Genomic DNA, 14,849 nt, shown 5'->3' with positions numbered 1-14,849 from the left:
AAGCTCTTCCCACGTGAAGCTTGGTTTTGAAGGAAAATATCCCGGTTTCGTCGCAAAAGATTATTTTAAGAGCCGTAGTGCTGTCCGATCGTCTTCTCATCAAGTGAGTGTATAGTCCATTTCATAAACATGATATTAATACAAGTATTGTTTGAATGTATTAAGTATATGTTTTGGGTGAGTGTGTGGTTACTTTCTTCTAACACATAAATATGAAGTATTTGCTTTGAAATACGTGTTATGTGTATATATATTGTTGTTTATTTGAGATGAGTGTGGAATGGATGTTTTATATAGTTTTTAAATGAGTTAAACTGTATATGTATTTTATATCTACAAATATGTTGGGTAGAACATGGGTAGATGAGATAGTTGGTGTGTGATAAAAGGATGAGTTGGATTAGACCAAGAGGTTAGTTTTAGATCCGGGAGTACGGATCAGGTAAAGAGATAAAACTTGTTATTAGTCTGGGAGTATGGATTAAGACTAAGTTAATTGTCCCTAGTCCGGGAGTATGGATTGGGCACAATTATTGATCCGGGAGTATCGATCAGATCAGGATTAAGGTATAGTTAATTGTCCCTATTCCGGGAGTATGGATTGGGTATAATTATTGATCCGAGAGTATGGATCAGATCAGGAGGTTAGTTTTAGATCTGTGAGTATGGATAAGGGGAAAAGGTTAGTTTTAGATCCGTGAGTATGGATCAAGTGAAAAGGTTAGTTTTAGATCCGTGAGTATGGATCGGGTGAAGAGGATAGTTTTAGATCCGTGAGTAGGGATCGGGTAAAGAGGAAAATTTTAGATACGAGAGTTTAGATTGTGTCGTTGTGAGGATCGATCAGGTGGGATAAGATTGGCCTTTATTTGGTGAAATCGTACAAGTTTGAATGTTCTATTTATATAAATATATCATATAAACTTGTGGGATGAAAACCCTATATGCTCACCAGGCTCCCAAGCCTGACCCACTCAGTTTTCTTTGTATCACAGGTATTAATACGAAGACATATTTCACTGAGAGATTAAAGGAGATGTAAATCATTAGTGTAAATAAATGTAAGTTCTGTTTATGCTTATGTGTCTCTATCGGAACATGACATCCCGAGATTTTGTTATACAATGAAAATACATTTCTTTAAGAAATGCTTTGATAAATTCTTATCATATTTTGTTTTGGGAACAAATTCCGCATCAATTTTCTTTAAACGATTACTCTGATTTTAAAAACAAAGCATAAACAAATTGGTATTTTCTGGCTGTGAAATTGGGGAAGTCACAGGGTTTTAGTCAAATCCGTAATCTGGTTGCTTAAGCCCTAAGCAGCCTATAGGAACACTCCAGAACCCTAGCCTTGGACGGATTCTTATGGGCTATCCATAAGATTTCGTCCACCCCTATCTTTAGGGATCCTCATCCCATTTTCCAATTATCTGATAATTACAATATCAGCTCCTTAATTTAATTAACCTCTTTTGACCATAAAATTAATTCTAAATTAATTCTTTACCAATGTTAATTAAATAATATGATTTCTCTTTTAATATATCAAATAATATATTAATAAATCTCATTTATCCTCTTTCTCCATTATTCCTCCTCCAAGATGGTCTCTACCTCTTTCCTTCTTCTTCAAAGGGACAAACATACACATAAGCTTAGAAATGCTTCACAATATGGATTAGGGTTTCTAGGTGGTATGAGATGATGGAGGTTTAATAAGAATGAGATGTGAGGCTTATAATGAGGTTTAAATTTGAGCCAAACCCTAAAAATTAAGGTTTGCATAATCCTTACATACGTCATGCGTACGAGGTGTATGCCTAGTGTACTAGGGCGCGCCCTAGTATGCTTAGTGTACACACGCACGCTCAATGTACTCTCCAACGTCCGAATTTACCAAAATGTCCCTATGGGCCATTTTGCACTCTTTCTTCTATATAGGGACCAAAATGCTATATAATTCAATTATAGGGTCAAAATTAGAAGTGCCTCAACAATGGGATGTTACATTGAATCTCTTCAAGTTCCATTGTACTCCCACTGTCCTCTTTGCGTATGAGCTCTCTCTCTATCTCTCTCTCTCTCTCTCTCTCTCTCACAAGACTCCTCGTAGTGCTACAAAAATCACGTTCTCACTATTCCTATAGAACAAATATCCAAAAGTCTTTTATTGGTAGCCAACGTAAATACATTTCTCTCTTCCAGGTTATAGCTTGTCATGAGTCTCTCTCCTAACGAAAGCTTCACAACCTCAGACCTTGATATGTGCTAACGAGGAAACTTTCTTTGTCCACATATCGTGAGGTGTTTTGGCAACCTTCTTGATAGGTACAAGATTGAGGATATGGGCGACTGTCTCTAAGGCATTCCCCTAGAAAGAAATGGGAAGAGAATCTTGACTCATCATGGAACAAACCATGTATAACAAAGTCTGATTATGCCTCTCAGCTACACTATTAAGTTGTGGTGTCCTAGGAGGAGTCAATTGTGAAACTATTCCACATTCCTTGAGATAGTCGTGGAACTCAATACTAAGATACTCTCCGCCTCTATCATATCAGAGCATCTTTATCTTCCTACCTAATTGATTCTCAACTTCATGCTTAAACTCTTTGACCTTTTCAATGGTTTCTGATTTATGCTTGATTAAGTAGATATAGCCATATCTGCTATAATCATATGTAAATGTTACATAAAATCGATTAGCATCCCTTGTGGTGGATCTGAAGGGTCCACACACATCTGTTTGTACAAGATAAAACAAACCTTCACCTCTTTAACAACATCTCATGAAAGGTGATTTTGTCATCTTACCCAAAAGACAAGATTCAAATTCATCATCTATCCTTAAGTCAAATGATTCAAAAAACTCCATCCTTTTGGAGTTGGGTGATGAATTTCTTGTTGATGTGTCCAAGACGAGAATGCCACAAGCATGCCTTGTCTAAACCATTAGACGAATAAATATGGAATACACTATTACCTAAGCTATCAACACTAATCACAATTTCATACACACTATTACAAGGTGAAGCTTCAAACATAAAATTACTACTTTTATTTAAAATCGATCCGTTCACATCATTAAACGAATATCGAAAAGCTTGTCTAAATAGTTCATGAAAAAAAATAATGTTTCGTGTCATTTTTGATGAATAGAAACAATCAACCAAATCTAATCTTGGTAATAGGATAATATCGCTTATTTCCTTTGATCAGATTCATCCTTCCATGCTCCACCTCCTCACTTTCTCTTAGCCCCTACAAATCAGAACAAATGTGAAAACCACATCCTGTATCAAGGACCCAATAACGAGTAGGTTGTGAGTTATTAGTTTGAATTGTGTAAATGCCTGTCGACGATGGATTCACCTTGCCATCTTTGATGTCCTGCAAGTACTTGGGGCAGTTTCATATCAAATGGCCTTTTTCATTTGCAATAGAAGCAAGTGGCCTCTTTGGGATCACTAATAGAAGAAATTTCAGAATTAGGCCTTGCTTTTGGGCCATTGCTAGACGACCCAACATGGGCCTTGCCCTTACGGTTCATCTTAGGAGCACCTTTCCTCTTCTTTCCCTTGTTTTACCTAATGGCAAGGACATGAGCACTAGTAGGAGTAAAGTTTTGAGTTTTTTCAAACCCGAATCATTTGTCTGCAATAGGTTATGGAGTTGGGCAAATGTGGTTCTAGTATTGTTCAAATGATACACCAAAATGAACTGATCATCACAAGGTGGCAAGGAGTTGAGGACCATGTCAATGGACAACTCCTCATCGAAATTCATATTTAGCCTCTCAAGGCGCTCCATGTATCTTTGCATCCTTTACATGTGATTGCAGACTGACTTTCCTTCCTTCAACTTTCAAGCCATTAGGGATTTGACGACCTCATAATTTTCTTGACAAGCACTCATGTGAAAGTTTTCCACAAGATCCAAGCTCGTCTTGTATGGCCAATAGTCCTCGTAGAACCTTTGCAACCTAGGAGCCATGGTGGCAACCATGATGCAAGCAACCTTTGTCGTGTCATCATAATGTTTCCTGTAGGAAATGATTTCTTCAGGAGTAATAGTGGAATCATCAATTTCAGTAAGTTGTTTTTCAAGGACATACTTTGCCCTCGAATCGAAGAGCCATCTTGATGTTGTGCATCCAATCATTGTAGTTGGTGTCATCCAATGTCACCTTGGACACGATCGAAAGTAGTGAGAAGTTTGAGTTGTGGGTGGAGATTTGAGGAGCAGAAGCATCACTAGGAGTAGACAACTATAGAAAAAATATTTTTAGTTAGATGCCATAAGTCCTTAATATTTCAACCCATAATAAATATTAAAGGCTATGATCTAATATAACAATTTACAAATAAGAAGAGGGATGTCGTAATCTTATCGTGAATTTATGAAGGTAGATAAAATAATTCACCAATTTCAAGCTATGAAATTCCTATATCTTTTGAGATTCGTTGAATCTTATCAATGTCATGTTTAATCCCAGGTTATGCTCTTCTATTTGTGACTGGGATGCCACGGATCACAAACAAGATGCGAATAACCATGAAAACACACTTGCAACCTCAATGTCTTTTATTATATCTAATTAATGTGCCGATTAACCACACACGCTCCATTAACAATGATAATTTTCAAAATGCCCGTCATTTCTCTTTAAAGCCCCTATTACTGTGACGGTTAACCACACACCCTCCATTAACAACATATTAGAGTATGATGTACGTTTTTATGGATTAATATAACTTTCAAAGTTTTCCTAAACTAACTAGAGTGGGATTTTTAAAAGAAAGTTCTAGTACTTTTATATTATTATACATATCAATGAGATTATGTTATATAAAATCCATTCGACTAACGACCCTCCACCATACAAGGGAGCGGTAGGTGAGAGTGAACACCTAATGTCGATCAATTTATAGGCTACTTCCGTATACCCACCTTATAATATGGTTTCGTGAGTGAGGTGTACTGGCGATTTGGCTGACTTGTCTTACACATATAATATATTAAAATTTTAATACTATATATAAGGTGTACTTTAAAACTTTTCTAAAATAATGGGTTTAATATTAAGTTTTCAAAAATTAATAAAAATTAATTTATTTTAAAATTAAACCAATTATGATTTAATCTTTATCCTTTAATTAACAATTAATTAAATCAATTTAAATCAAATAAGGATTATATAATTATTTGTTGTTAAACTATTAATAAAATAATTTTAAATTTAATCCTAATCCATACCCTACTAGATTTTCGAAATTTAGGGTATTGGGGTTATCTAATTTTAGTTATATTTTAACCAATTAAAACAATAATTATCAAATAAGGAAACCCTAACAAACCCTAGTGATTTTTGAAATCAAAGGAGGAGGCTAGGGTTTCAAGAACCCTAGCCCAAGTCTAAAATTATATGCCTTAGGGTTTAATTTCTATAAACCCTAATTTGATCTATTCAAATATTATGCATATTCAATTGAAAACATTGGGCTCTGATACCACTAATAGGTTTTATAGGTTACAAAAAAAATCATGTGGCGGAAAACGACGTAATTCTTAATTTCACATGCAACCTAATTAGATCTATGTTTTCACTATTAAATGCTATAATCTATAAACATCAAAGAACCATATGGAAACCCTAGTTTAATCGATATTCATAAGAGGGTTAGAGTTTACATATTATTCTTTTAAATAATCAATGAAATCCTTCTTCAAAAGCCCTTGGAAACAAGCACCAGAAATCTCGTGTCTCTGATGGTTAACATCCAAACCCTAACAAATAAGGAAACTTGAAGAGAAAGAGGAGATGTGATGACTTTCGGCTATTCTCTTAAGAGGAGGAGTGGATGAAAATATGAAGGGTTAAGGCCCTATTTATAGTTGTGATAGGAAACCTTGGAAACCCTAATTTGGATATAATACTATTACTTCAAATTAGGTAATTATCCAATCTCCTGATTATCTTTAAGGGATATTGCAAAAACCCTAGAATATACCTCCAAAACCGTCCACCACCTTGGGGAAGGTTCTGGAACCCTTTTGTTCAACTATTGAAGAATTACAGCTTAGGTCTTTGCATTTTTAATTATTCTAATTAATCCCATAATTAATTCTAATTAATTTATGATTAATTCTTAATTAAATAATACTATTTCTAATTAATATATTATTTTCATAGTATATTAATAAATCATTTAATGTTATTTATTAATCATATAATAAATCAATCTCTCTCTCTCTCTCTCTCTCTAAAAGTTATCCTATTCAATTATTAGGTTTGAGGGCAACCCAGAAGGACTTTGCTTTTAATTCAAGAATATATCAATTTAGTTATTGGCTTAGACACCTAATCCAACATCTTTCTCTCCTCCACTCACTGTTATGGATACAAGAAGCCTCCATCAATACAGTGAGTCTTACTTTCATCTACTGACTCATGATCCGATAAAACCTTAAGTGCCCTCGTGTTGATCTTGTAAACTCGATGGTTTCATGTATTAGATCCCATTAACTCGTTGGTTACAAAGATTGGTTCCTAACTCTTTTTGCTCTTGGTGAACATGAAGCTTGGAATCTATCCTCAACATTTCTAATGATTACAGGCTTTGTCATTCTTGGTTTGTAGTGAGTTATATTAATGTGTTTGTTCTTGCTTGTGTACTCTTTTATAGACTATTTTAATAGAAGGTATCTCGAATAAAGGAAACTGATTTATGAGCTTTTAAATCAAAAGATCTTTTAGCTTCAGTTTTATGATTCTCATGAAAAGGGCTAAGAAAAGAGGCTCTTGAAAAGCTGTATATTCCTTTTTAACTATTCTTATGTTGACCATTTCTTATGCTTTTATTTATTTACTTATTTTGACTTCTACAACATTAAATGAATTGATGGTGAATTCTAAAATTCTAGACTGAAACTCAACTCAATGATATGGAAGATAAACCACTTCTTGTTGATGAGCTGATACTGTTTATGATTCATTCTAATTTCACCTCTGCAAAATTGGAACACTCCATTATTTCCTCAATCTATTCTTTATAAAACTTAGCGATTCACTGTGATAAACCACACACTGATAAAAGTTTGAAACTTTGTACCGATGGTTAGTCTATGTACCGTTGGCTATCACATGCACCAATCCCTATTGCCCATGCATTCTTCTTTAAAGCTTCATGATTTAGCGTAACATACCACACGCTGATGAGTGTCACACCCCGAAAACCGAAGGCGGAAACATTTACGGGGTTGACTCCACGTTGAGTATCAAATCCAATGTACATAGTAAGTAAAGTAAATCAACCATTACATTACATATATGAAAGTTTTTACATTTGTTTCAAAAGCATAAGTTATACAAGTGATACATAGTATATATGAATAACACGAAACGAGTCTTCTACGCACTTCTTCTTCACCAAAAGAGATCGTCGGGTACCTGTCTAATGTGAACCTGAGAATACAAGCGGTTTGAAAATCAGCATAAAGCTGGTGAGTTCATAAGCGGTTTTGTTTTTCTGAAAATGTACGAGTTCTCTTAGTTTTCTGAAAACTTGGTTATCCAAGAAAATCCCATATTTTCTTATGTAAAGTTAGTTTCCAAATCCGAAAGTAAAGTAAAAAATGTACAATGAAAACATGATTGTTCTTGTGAATTGTAGTTCAGTTATTTAACTTATTACACTTTTCTGATTACATACTACTGTTACTCAGGAAAATCCTGTATTTTCCTATATGTGTGTGTGTGTGAGCTGTTACTGATTCTGTTTGTACAAACTGTTACCGGTTCCGATTATGTTCAATGTTGTCCCCAGGAAAACCCCATGTTTTCCTGACTGTGTGTGTGTGAACTATTACCAATTCTGATTATGTTCGATGTTGTCCCCAGGAAAACCCCATGTTCTCCTGACTGTGTGTGTGTGAACTATTACCAATTCTGATTATGTTTGATGTTCTTCCCAGGAAAACCCCATGTTTCCCTGACTGTGTGTGTATCTTTACCGGTTCTGGTTATATTCAATGTTTTTCTCAGGAAAACCCCATGTTTTCCTAAATGTGTGTGCCTATCATCCTTGAACGTACATTAGTTTTATTACGTACATAAAACTAATAAATACTCGTAAAGTGTTAATAATTCTGATTGCGAGTCCTTAACCATACTCAGACTAGATATGACTCGGACCAGGGTCAATATCCTTTTTATGACTTTCGTCACCCTTGAACCTTTCGGTTGGGCTGTAGCTAGCAGCCAGGTGTGGGATTGTCAGTCCCGTATAGATCTATACACTCAAGCCACGCTCTCCTACGTACGGAGATTCTGGTTACAGGGGCAGTCCTCCACTATCTCGTGCCATGGAAGTGTTACGAGGACGTGTCTCCAATATTTAAGATTCCTCTTTACTTTTCGACTAGGAAAGTAGTATTTACGACTAGCTAAGTTTCTAACGTACCTATCCTTTACACTCGAGCCTTGGTGTTTTATTAAGGACATTACACTCGAGCCTAGGTGTTATCTAATGATGACTGTCCTTTACACTTGATCCTAGGTGTCTTATTAAGGACGTTACAAATGATATATATGTGTTATCTTATGATGATTGTCCTTTACAATCGATCCTAGGTGTATTATTAAGGACATTACAATTGATTTGTGTGTCATGATGGTATTTATCTTTCACACTCGAACCTAGGTGTATTGTTAAGGACATACAAATATTTTATGTTTTCTGATGGTGTCTGACTTTTACACTCGAACCTTAGTGTTTTGTTACAGACATTACAATGGTTTATGTGTTCTATCAATATATGTGTGAACAATCATATGTAAAGTATACAATATAACAGTATATGATAAGAATTGAAAATCGGGTTAAAACAAACAACAATGCAAGTTTAAACAGTTTGTTAAAAGGTTTTCAATTCTTAAAAATGTACAAATATGAAACCATTTAACTGAAATCGTAAGTTTAAGTACAAGATATTCTTGTACTTTTGCTTGTATTCCCCCCCTGAAAATATTGAAAAACCATTGAAAAAGGGTAGGGGTATGAACTCAGCGGACGCGGAAGTGTGTCGGTTTCGGATGCTAAACGTCGAATCGAGGCCTGATAACACGCGAGGTTCCTATGTAAAATGAAATGACATACAAATATATCTAATTAGATTCACAAACTCTAATTAGATATGAAGTCACACTCCAACGAACGAAAACACCTCAAAACGGGTGTTTGGAGTGACCCGGGTGACATCTACGGACGGGAATTGAAGGGAGGGACTTGGTATTTGGTACAATAAGGAGTGCCAAAAAGAAGGGTTTCTCAAGTGATCGATCCGTTAATTATAATGTGAAATTTGTAGTCCCTAAAATGATGAAAATATTCCAAGTACCTCTATAATCTGTTGAATAATTTAGGAGTGTCAATGAAAAGACAACTCGATTAACATATTTAGGTCCGTCAATTCCATAGAAAAAGTTTTAGTACATGAATTCGTGACAAGATTTTAAGTACCTCCATCACCTGTTGAATGGTTAGGAGTGCCAATGAAAGGGCCACTTGGTTTACTGAGATATAATCATCATTTCTAAGACTAAGTTTTTGTACTTCAATTCGTGAAAAGAATACAAGTACCTCTATAACTCGTTGAATAAGTTAAGAGTATCAATGAAAAAGACAACTTGGTTGATCAAGCTAGATCTGTCAATTCCAAAGAATATATATTTTTTAGAATCTAAAATCATAAAAAATGTGCTAAATCCGTCAAGTCCAAGAAAAGGACAACAGAAATGACGACGTTAAATCCAACTAATCATGTATTGGAGAGATAAATTTAGGTAAGAAGAGGTCTAAATGTTAGCACAAAGAAGAAGCAGAGAACTCGTCATCGCTTGAAACCTCCCATCGTCAAGTGTTGAACCTTGCATCAAATTCATAATCTTGAATTAATCACAACATATTGTTAAAATCGTTTTTATCACAAGGTAGTAAGAGCATGAGTTTGAACTTAAAAAATCTTCCATGAAGCCCAAAACCTTGTATCTTCACCATTCCTTACTCTTTTGATCACCATTCTTTACATTTTTTATCATTAAGTTATCCACGGCCATATCATGTTCGTTAATATTATGATGGATTTAACAATAGGAAACCATACACTTGAATAAGGAGTGAAGGAATTTGAAAGAAATCTTTCATGAAGCCCAAATATATTCTTGATCAAAGAGCCTTAGAGTGGACATATAATCTCTATTGTCATTTAGCAAGGAGAACCTAGTTCATCCTCGCCAAGCTACTAACTCCTAAGCCTCCGGATCCAACATTTTTTTTCCATTTCAGCCACTGTAGTTTTTGATTCTCTAATATACAGTTTACATACTAGCTGTTCTCTACACCTCTTGAGAGTGAACCCCAAATTAATCCAAAAATGTTACATTTGTGAAGGTTTATTTTTAATCCAGGTGCCAAGGAAAAGCGCCTAAGAATTTTTGCAATTGATAAAACCTTTGAATTTGTTCATTCTCCCGTAAAACTAACATCATCAACGAAGAAAAGATGAGAGATTTCGAGATTATCCTCCCCCACACGATCTCCATGAATAAATCATTTTCCTCTTGCCTCGATTAAATCTATGTGTAATCCATCTATCACAATTATCGAAAGAAAAAGAGAAAGCGAGCCTCCTTTGATGAAGTCCTTTAGCAATCTTAACATTTTCCATAGGAATACCTTTAACTAAAATATTCCTAATCCACCTTCTCCATTTCACTGAGAAACCCATCGACTCCATGATTTAATCAAGTTGATTATAGTAGACCGAGTCAAAAGCCTTTTTCAAAATCAACGTCAAACATCATTCGTTTTTCTTATTCCTTTTACGCTAATAAATAAGCTTATTAACCATTAAAGAACCATAATTATTTGTCTGTCTTTAACAAAAATGGGTATTTATTTATGTCTATGGTTAATAAAAATGATTTGCCTAACTTAATCAATGATTTGCCTAACCTAATCAAGTTTAAACATTTGTATGAGGTTAATAAAGATGAGTATTTATTTATGTCTAGTGTCTACCTTTAAAAATGTTTAATAGAAATGATTTGTCTACCTTTAAAAATGGTTAACAATTGAGGAAATGGCTTTTTACAGCTGAGCAATAAAACTTATGTACAGTATTTATATAAATGTGTATCTCCACAAGAAAGAGGCATATACCAACGACACTTTCAGCAATTATGTCGACGACATGTCGTCGAAAAAGCTTATACCAACAACTTGTTGTCTGTACAAAGTGGTTGGTATAGCCCCGTCGTTAAAAGTGGAAAAGGTCGCCGGGATAGATGTCGTCGGTACAGAGTCACCAATGCCGACAACATGTACTCTTCAAATGGTTGTTGGGACTGATTTTCGAGGAAAAAAAGTTTTATTATAAACCTATTCCGACGACATGTCCTCTTCAAAGGGTCATCAGGACTGATTTTTGAGGCAAAAAAAGTTTTATTATAAATCTATTCCGACAACATATCGTCTGTATAAAGGTCACTTTTACAGACGACATGTCACCGGGACAAGGTTAAGCAATACATACGACATTTCGTCAGGAAAAGCGGGTGGCAGACAACTTCCATTTTGTACTAGAGACAACATGTCGTCGGTAAAGGTGAAACGGTTATTACAGTTATAAAGTCATACCGACGACATGTCGTCTGCATAACCCTTTTTTTTTAATATTTCCACAAATTTTGTTATATATACAAAACTTGTTTTTTAAAACAAATCCAAACAGTATATATGCATAATAATATCAAACACTTAAAAGATTGTTCAAAGATAACTTAAAAGATCAATCAGAATCTTCATTATTCTTGTTCTCATTGTCGTCCTCATTCTTCTCCTCCTCGAGCTCGTTGGTTGGTGTATTGGGACTGCATTGAAATTGTGGCATTGGTTGTGGTTGGAAGTTAGGAATGACGGACGCGAATGTGCTGTTATACATCTGTTGCATGTGTAGCATTTGTTGTTGCATGTATTATATTTGTTGGGTTAATGTAACTTGAGAATTATCTGAAGATTGGGACATAGAAGCTTTGGAACGGTTGGAATGTTCATTTGGAAATAAATTGTTGTTGATGCTTAGTTTCCTTCCAACACCGCGAATATGTTCGTGTCTCTCACTGAGGGCACGAGTGAGACAATGTTCTACATTTAACTTTTCGTTCTTCCTAAGCTCTTCTTGCATCATCATCTTCTCTCGTTGAATATTTTTATAAAATAAAGAAAACAATAAACATACATTAATTAAAACAAAAAACTAAATTTATACACTAATATAATAATAATAATAATAATAATAATAACAATAACATATTTATCAAATAACGTATTAACTTTGTTTATTACTTACCCAAGTTACTTCCGCTTGCGGTGAACACCAACCCCGACTTTCTTTAAACCGTATTTATCTCCAACCATCGATATGTTGCAGGTCTTGTCCTTTTGCTCTCTATAATAAGCCAAAAACAATTAATATATTTATATAAGTGTTAATAAAAACTTTATATAATACAAATAAATTTAATTACCTCCTCGCAACGTCTGTCTGCATATGATCTACTTCCATGAGAACTCGTATATGGAGGTTTGGCCGTACTTTCTTTACCTTTATCGCCTAACATAATTTTGCAAGTATTACAATATCGTTGGTAATTTTATTGTTATCAAACATTTTAGGTAATTGGGATTTACATGTCATTGGTGGACACTCGTCACTTGTATAGACTAATTTGCTTTGTGACAATCAAATGATAGGGATCAAGGGACAACGACCCTATAAATCTAGAACGAACTAATTCTACACTAATTTAGTCATTGACTTCCTATTGTATACCGAAGTTGTAGTGAATATGCCAAAGTATATTTCGTGACACCAAGTTTAAAACTGAATTTCTATAAGCGTTGGTTGTTAAAATCCTATTGCTAAAACTTACATGATCAAGTACGTTAATTATTTTGGTATCTAGTTATGTTATGATCATGATGTGTCGATGATTTGTAAATCAAGTATATATGGTGAGTACCAAAAATTTGTTGTTCATATCGCCATAATTTTTAAAGTACATGCATGCAGTGTTTGCTACTCCTATCTGACATACTTTCACATTGTGATCATTAAGATTTGGTTGCTATTGTAAGGCTTGTAATTTTTGTAGTACCGACGTTCCAATTCTGTAGTAAATTGCTGTATTTGCATGGTTAGCGAGTGCAGTGTAAAAGAAGAAAATGGGAGTATGATACATGTGATAGACTATATGGTCCAAATACTAACACTAATGTGAAGTCCTTTGTTTTCTATATATTAAATGAAAAGGATATTAAATGTAAAAAGAGGTTAGGTTCTGTTGACTGAACAAAGTATATGGTCAGATAGTTTAAAAGAGTAAAAATTAAAGAACCAACAACCATCCCAATTTCTATGAGCCGTTTTATCACGAAACTCCAAAACATGCACTTAAAAGGTTTACACATAAATTATACCGGAATATGAAAATAAAGACAATTGTAATATAGCAATAATCAGGGTGAAAAAAATTAAACGGTGTAATCTTTTTTTTTTCGGATGACAAAAAATTATGTATTAGAATTGACAAAACGGAATTTATTTTTATAAAACATTAAGTGTGAGACCCATGTATTACATGAGTTTATTTTAAAAAAAATTAAATATTAAATTTTAATAATTTGAAAATTTTGAATTTATAAGAAAAATAAGAAAAATTTTGAATTATTAAAATTAATGAGGTTTTAATGTTTTGAATATATTACATATATAAACCATTTCTAATAAATACCTTGCATATATATTACCTTACATTTTAAATGTGAAATTTTAATTTAATAAAATGAAAAATACAATAAAATGACAAGTGGAAAATAAAAAATTTAAAAATTCTAGAAAATGTCATGTGTCCAAATAAAAAAGAAGATGACATGTGGCAAAAAACTTTCATTTATTATAGTAGATGGATAGACACACGTATGTAAAAAGGGAAAAAATCATTAATATATATATATATATATATATATATATATATATATATATATATATATATATATATATATATATATATATATATATATATATATATATATATATATAGAGAGAGAGAGAGAGAGAGAGAGAGAGAGAATACAAAAAACTAATTATGCAAAAAAAACTAATTTTATACAAATGAATTCATAAAATATATAAAAATATATAAAAGTTGTACCAAAATTATTGGGAAATTTTTGTACAAATTGTTTGGACAAAATTTTAGAACGAAGTTACAAAAAAAAGTAAGGAAATAGTTCAGTAAATAACACAAAAATATATTAAAATTTATAAAATAAGATAAAAAGACGTAAATTCTTTTGGAAAAAATTGTATTAAAAAAAAGTTTCTAAAAATACCAAATTCAAAAAAATAATATAACAATGCTCTAAAATTGTAAAGAAGTAAATCAAATTCATTGAAACAATTATAACTTAGACTAAAACTGTACCAAAAAAAAAAACCTAATAAAAATATAACAACTGGGCTACAAACTCTATAACTTTTGGACCAAATCTGTAAAGGAATTTGAGATGTGCGCAAAACTTAAGAAAGGAAAAGCTAGGGAAAGGGGATGAAAACCGTCAAACTCCCTTTATGTCTAAACCAATGTTTAAAAGTCAATATTTTAATTTTTCTGTATTGTATAAGTGAAAAAACCATAGAGAACATAGGATGGAAATAAAAACTGTCAAAATTGACTTTAGTGGAATATTTGGCGTCAAAGTTTTCACTAAAACGACTAAA

Source organism: Lactuca sativa, chromosome 4, assembly GCF_002870075.4.
Source record: "Lactuca sativa cultivar Salinas chromosome 4, Lsat_Salinas_v11, whole genome shotgun sequence".
Taxonomy (NCBI): Eukaryota; Viridiplantae; Streptophyta; class Magnoliopsida; order Asterales; family Asteraceae; genus Lactuca; species Lactuca sativa.
The sequence above is the reverse complement of the archived record's forward strand: the minus strand, read 5'-3'. Positions refer to the sequence as shown.